The 6,000-nt window shown below is 47.2% G+C and overlaps 1 long non-coding RNA gene across 1 annotated transcript; it reads right to left on the reverse strand.

The window, feature by feature from the left end:
• Positions 1–4,739: 4,739 nt before the first annotated feature.
• Positions 4,740–5,673, reverse strand: LOC135383890 (uncharacterized). The gene is made up of 3 exons (XR_010420130.1): positions 5,493–5,673; positions 4,925–4,978; positions 4,740–4,821 (listed from the first exon to the last, which is right to left on the reverse strand). It is a non-coding gene; the product is annotated as an uncharacterized LOC135383890 (long non-coding RNA).
• Positions 5,674–6,000: the final 327 nt, after the last annotated feature.

Consider the following 6,000-nt stretch of genomic DNA (forward strand, 5'->3'; position numbering starts at 1 on the left):
TCTGCGACCTACGATTCTTTGTAAGTTGAGCTCAATATTCTTGGTAACAAGCATCTGTTCTGGCATAGCGTGTTACGACGCTAGGGGTAATGGACATAAACGTGCAAAGGCAAAAGGGGGACTCGCCGCCGTAACCTACAGCACAACCTCAGGATTTTCTCGCTTACTTTTTTTTTGTGCGTGTGGTAAGAAGAGAGAAAACACCGAAAAGTCTTCACTGGGGCATATTACTTCCTAACTTAATACTACGTACAGCGCAATCGTTCTGCAATGAACATGGTAAGGGATAGACTTTCTTTTCTGTCGGGAATCCTGACCAGTATGACGCTTTGACTGGTTGGATCTCTTGACTCGCCTGTCACGTGACAGGTTGGATCTCCTGACTCGATGGATCTCTTGACTCGTTGGATCTCTTGACCGGGTTGGAACTCTTGACGCTTTGGATCTTTTGACTCGCCTGTCACGTGACCGGTTGGATCTCCTGACTCGTTACTTTAAAATATCATGCGAAGTGAGCTCCTTGAAATTAGTAGGCACGCGTGTGACAGAATTTTGGCGACAGCAACGGGCAACCGCTGCGTCATCCTGCTGTTCAAAGAAGGGCTCAGAAAGGTGGTCCACGTTGGTTCAAAGCGGTCTGTACACGTCTTCGTCATTTTGCAAATGCCTTCAGCATAGGCCAAGAGAGAGGCTATCCTTTCAGACGGCTTGGACAGTGACGTTCACATTTTGGTTTCTTGCACCCGGTAGGTACAGGGCACCTCTTCCGCTTACCGTCTACCATCTCCACCGCGTGCAGCCCACCAAAAGGGAGTGATCTCTGAAGAAAGGGGAGTCAAACAGCACAGAACGTCCCGGGATATGTGACCCTTTTCTGTAATAATGTGAACGCACATGCCAGGGACAGTGGACGCTGACACTTTTCCGAATAAGCGAACTAGAATGACCGAGGTCCTGAAAGATCGTTCCCCATACTTTCTGTCCGGATGCGGATAACGAATTCCGGATAGCCGAGACAAAATTCAATGGCAGCAGGTTCGTTCCCCGTAATGTAGTCCGGATAATGAGTTTTCTGGATATCTGCCTCAGATAAACATTAGCTGGCACAGTCAACGTTTTGTTCTCTAAATATAATCGCAAGAAAGGTTGTCGGATAAGCGAGACATGACTGTACATATTAAACTCTCATGTTCAATAAAGTTTGTTGGACGAGTCTCAAGCAAGAAACCCCCATCTCTGCAAATGCATCTATGCATGTCGTCCACTCTGGTAGACACAGTGGTGTGCGTGCTAGTAGTGCAGTAGTGTGTGTAGACTCCGCAGCTAGGACTGTAGGACTAGTGTGCAGTAAACGACATATCGGAAACCTGAGCAAAACTTTCTCTGTTTCATGCAAGTCTAAGCAGTAGTGTGTCGAAGAAGAGAAACTTTACTGCCTGCACAAAAAAATCCCAATTTATGCAGCAACAACGGGCCAAGGAATGCTTCACTAGCTGGCACAGGTAAAGTGCCATATCCTACGTGATAAGAAATGCAAGTAAAATCGTATGAAATATGTGTAGACGATAAACGAAAGGCAGTTGAACGTATTTACATTTCTCACTGTTAAATTTTTCACTAGACTGAATACATTAAATATATTTTGCTGTTTTGCATTTTCTATGTGCATTCTGACGTTACGGCAATCAACACACTTAACGTACTCACCATCGTAGGCATCTGTTGTATGCGCAAAACTTATGCACCCTGCAACTACTACCCAGTAGGTACTGCATTTCCACAGAACACGACTTCATTACAATAGCGACAGATATTTTGTGACACAAATGGCAGTGCATAGTGAGGAGAGTGCCTCTTCACGAAAGCACCATACTAGAAACCAGGGCGTTCATCGTAGGAATTATACCTGCTAACCTGCTCCTCCAGACTCACGGTGAGAATTGCTTATTCGGTGGCATAAAGAATAACGTACTCTTGCATGAGTAGTAGTATTTCATTACGCAAAAGAGCGCCCTTTTTCTAACCCAGTAAAAGCAAATTCTAATCCAGTCCTAACCCAAATTCCTGTTCTAATCAAACACAATCCAGTTCTGATCCAACACAAGCCAATTCTAGGCCATCTGATTGGTCGATCGTAGCTCCGCCCCTTTATGTTAATGGTGGATTGGCTCCGACCCTTCACGCTGATTGCTCCACGTCAAGCCGACTGATCGATGATTGGTCAACCGTAGCTCTGCCCCTTTATGCTAATGAGCTGCCTTGGCTCCACCTCTTCACGGTGATTGGTCGACCGTAGCTCCACCTCTTTATGCTAATGAGTGGGTTTGGCTCCACCCCTTCGCGCCAATTGCCCCATTCCGATCGATGATTGGCTGGCCTAGCTCTCCGCCTTTATGCTAATGTGCTGGCATGGCTCCACCCACCTCACGATGATTGGCGCATACTAAGCCCACTGATCGTGGCTCTGCCACACCCTTATGAGAGTTAGCTGACTGCGCCCCCACTGATTTGTTCATGCTAAGATTGTGGCTCCGTATGCTAATTAGCTGGCTGTGCTCAGCTCAGTGATTGGCTAATTCTACGCCTACTGGTCGCAGATTGGCTCCGCACATTTTCTACACTTATAAGCCATTTGATCGATCCTACCTCCGCCCCACTGATTCTAAGCCTACTGATTGGCCTACCCAGGCTCAGTCTGTTTCACGCTGATTGGCTGGCTCCTCAACGTTGCCAAACCACACATGGCCAGATGGCGCACTCGGGAGCGGCTCTACTGTGGCCCTATCTTAGAGAGACACGAAAAATACATTTCAATGTTTATTCAGCACATGTTTGAGAAAAATCATGGCAGTCTTGGAAAGATAGATTCCTTTGATGCTGGGTGTGGTTCCTCAGAAGTGGCGGATCATGTAGACATCTCCTGGACTGCGGCTAAGAAAAATTTCGTCCTCCATGAGCTCACGGAAGTGTCAACTAGTTGACACTTCCGTGCACTACACCTCGACACTTCCGTGCTGTTGTACATGGAAGTGTCAACTAGTTGACACTTCCATGTACACCGGATATCTTCGTAGCTATCGCTCACGTCCAGCGACTGGCGAAAATATCGCTTGGGCATTTGGGCGCGTATGTGTGCTTATCCTTCTCCAGCTCCAGATGCTCGCGGTACAGTTCTAGCGCCAGCGTGCACGAGACGAGTGAGAAGAGAACGAAGTACCACATCCTTCCAGTGACACAGTCCAAATGACGCTACTGCTTCTCATCCTCTCCATTATCTGACAGGGAAAGTATGCGTGGTAAAATCCCGCTATCTACGCCATCCACTCTAGCTTACCATATTCGCAGCTTTCGTACGGATAGGAGTTGACGTCATTGCAGAGGTATCGTTCGTCGTCGTACGCCATCAGAACTCTTTTCACATTTCGGATGGTGTACATGCACTGTTTCTTTCCCACTATTGACACCTGTTCGTGCGATACGCTAGTGTGCTTGAATAGGGAATCGTGGTACGTATCATGGAGGACCCAGTCGAAAAAAATGAATGGGGCCAGTTGGAAAATTCCGAATTGGTACCAACTGGTTGTGCTCAATTGGTTCCACTTGTGTTTTCGGCTACCCATTGGTCTCATCCAATTGGATCCAACTGGCGCCACCATTGCAATTGACTGGCATACGAACACTTACCAATTGAAAACATACTGGCCTCCCAGCTCGATCCAATGGGTTCTAGTCAACCGAACCATTTGGCACCAACTCGCCTCCCACCTCGATCCAATGGGTTCTAGCCAACTGAACCATTTGGACCAGTTGGTGCCAACTGGCCTCCCAGCTCGATTCAATGGGTTCCAGTCAACCGAACCATTTGGACCAGTTGGCACCAACTGGCCTCCCAGCTCGATCCAATGGGTTCTAGGCAACCGAACCATTTGGACCAGTTGGCACCAACTGGCCTCCCAGCTCGATCCAATGGGTTCTAGCCAACCGAACCATTTGGACCAGTTCGTGCCAAATGGCCTCCCAGCTCGATCCAATGGGTTCTAGCCAACCGAACCATTTGGACCAGTTGGCACAAACTGGCCTCCCAGATCGATCCAATGGGTTCTAGCCAACCGAACCATTTGGACCAGTTGGCACCAACTGGCCTCCCAGCTCGATCCAATGGGTTCTAGCCAACCGAGCCATTTGGACCAGTTGGCACCAACTGGCCTCCCAGCTCGATCCAATGGGTTCTAGCTAACCGAACCATTTGGACCAGCTGGTGCCAACTGGCCTCCCAGCTCGATATAATGGGTTCTAGCCGACCGAACTATTTGGACCAGTTTGCACCAACTGACCTCCCAGGTCGATACAATGGGTTCCAGGTAACCAAACCATTTGCACCACTTGGCACTAACTGGTCTCCTAGATCAATCCAGTGGGTTTTATGCAGCCTTTGGATGCAACGATTTGAAAGCTATTTGTGTCCTAGTGAGGAATAACTGGCAACTCGTGATTTACTGACTGGCACCTTACTTGTCATCAAAATAAACCCAAATGGTGAGCTTATTTGGTAAACCCAACTCGAAACAAGTGTTTATCGAATATGAGCCGACTGACAAAAAAGTGTACTATGCAACTGACTGCTGTCGACACTTTGTTGTCGCCTCGACGTAGAAATAGTACAATGCACAAGTACGCCGCTAGGAGATGCTGGAAAATAGATGTGAATTTATTATACAGCTTTTTTTGACTAGAGTTAATGACTGTATAGTAGCATATTGATGGAGAGCTGAACTGTGCCGCCAGACATATCAATAGAGTGCTTCAGTGTCCCTTGAAGGCCTGAAAACATGTTCGGCAATTAGAGCTTGGGTACATGCTTGGTTGTCGAGCTGCCAACAAAGCATGCTGTGCTGCTGTTACCCTCATATTCGATAGTATTTACCTTTTTGTACAGTATCACCTATTCCACTGGAGTGCTTCAGTGTCCCTTCAAGCCCTGAAAGTAACAGGATTAGCATATGTTCACGGTACATCTGTACACATAGCTGTAGCGCTGTGCTGCCTTCATGTTCAGTAGTATCTACCTCCTCTAGCAAACGTGTTAGGCACTGTCATGTGCAAAGACCCTATATGAAATCTAAATAGATTTGAGAGGAAAGTAAAGTGATTTCCACATTGTAAAATCATCATTGTGGCCTGATGGTCATCTGTGGAACGTCTAAAATCCCAAGCGCTGGGCGAAAGACAGAACACGACGACAGAAAAGGACACTACGATTATTAAAATGCACGCACAAGCACTCTGCCTGAATATGTGCCGTACCGGAACCCCGAAGCGTACACGCAAATGTATTTTCTGTTTGACTTTAGTGGAATAGTCAAATGTCACGTGCGGTGTGTCATTTTCATTTATGACATGCGACACAAACCGAAATCACACTCGAATGTCAGAACATTTCGACTGGGTCGGATTTATAAGTTATAACAACGAAATGACAGAAGCGAACATACCTCTATGAGCCCGGATCGGTGGGCGGTAGTAGCCGCAGCTGACGTCTGGGTCTGTCGTGTCAGTATAACGTCGACGACGGCGTGGATACTAAAGTTTACGAGCACACGGTTAGTATTCAGGGGTAGTCATTTATCACGAACGCACTGAATTACGCGGCTGAGATGTCACCGCGTCTCTCGTGGCCGTTGGTCGCTCGCGGATTCAAAAATGCCAGTAGCAGCCAGCCGCTTTACACCACAGTTTCGTAAACAGCAGCATATAAACAAGATCAAAATAAATTGTTTTTGCTGATATACGCCTAATTAATTATTGCGGTATTTTCAAGTACATTGTATCTGCACTAGGTCAAGAATTGGTATCACGAAATGAACAAAAAAGGATGGCTGCAATATTTCGGCTGGATATCACTCAGAACCACTGATCTCGATTGTAAAAGGCTGGATCGCGGATAGGGAGCGCGAGCGTGAAGAAACCGGCCGCCATCTTACTGTACCCACAACAGTCGCC

The sequence above is a fragment of the Ornithodoros turicata genome, chromosome 2, assembly GCF_037126465.1.
Source record: "Ornithodoros turicata isolate Travis chromosome 2, ASM3712646v1, whole genome shotgun sequence".
Classification (NCBI taxonomy): domain Eukaryota; kingdom Metazoa; phylum Arthropoda; class Arachnida; order Ixodida; family Argasidae; genus Ornithodoros; species Ornithodoros turicata.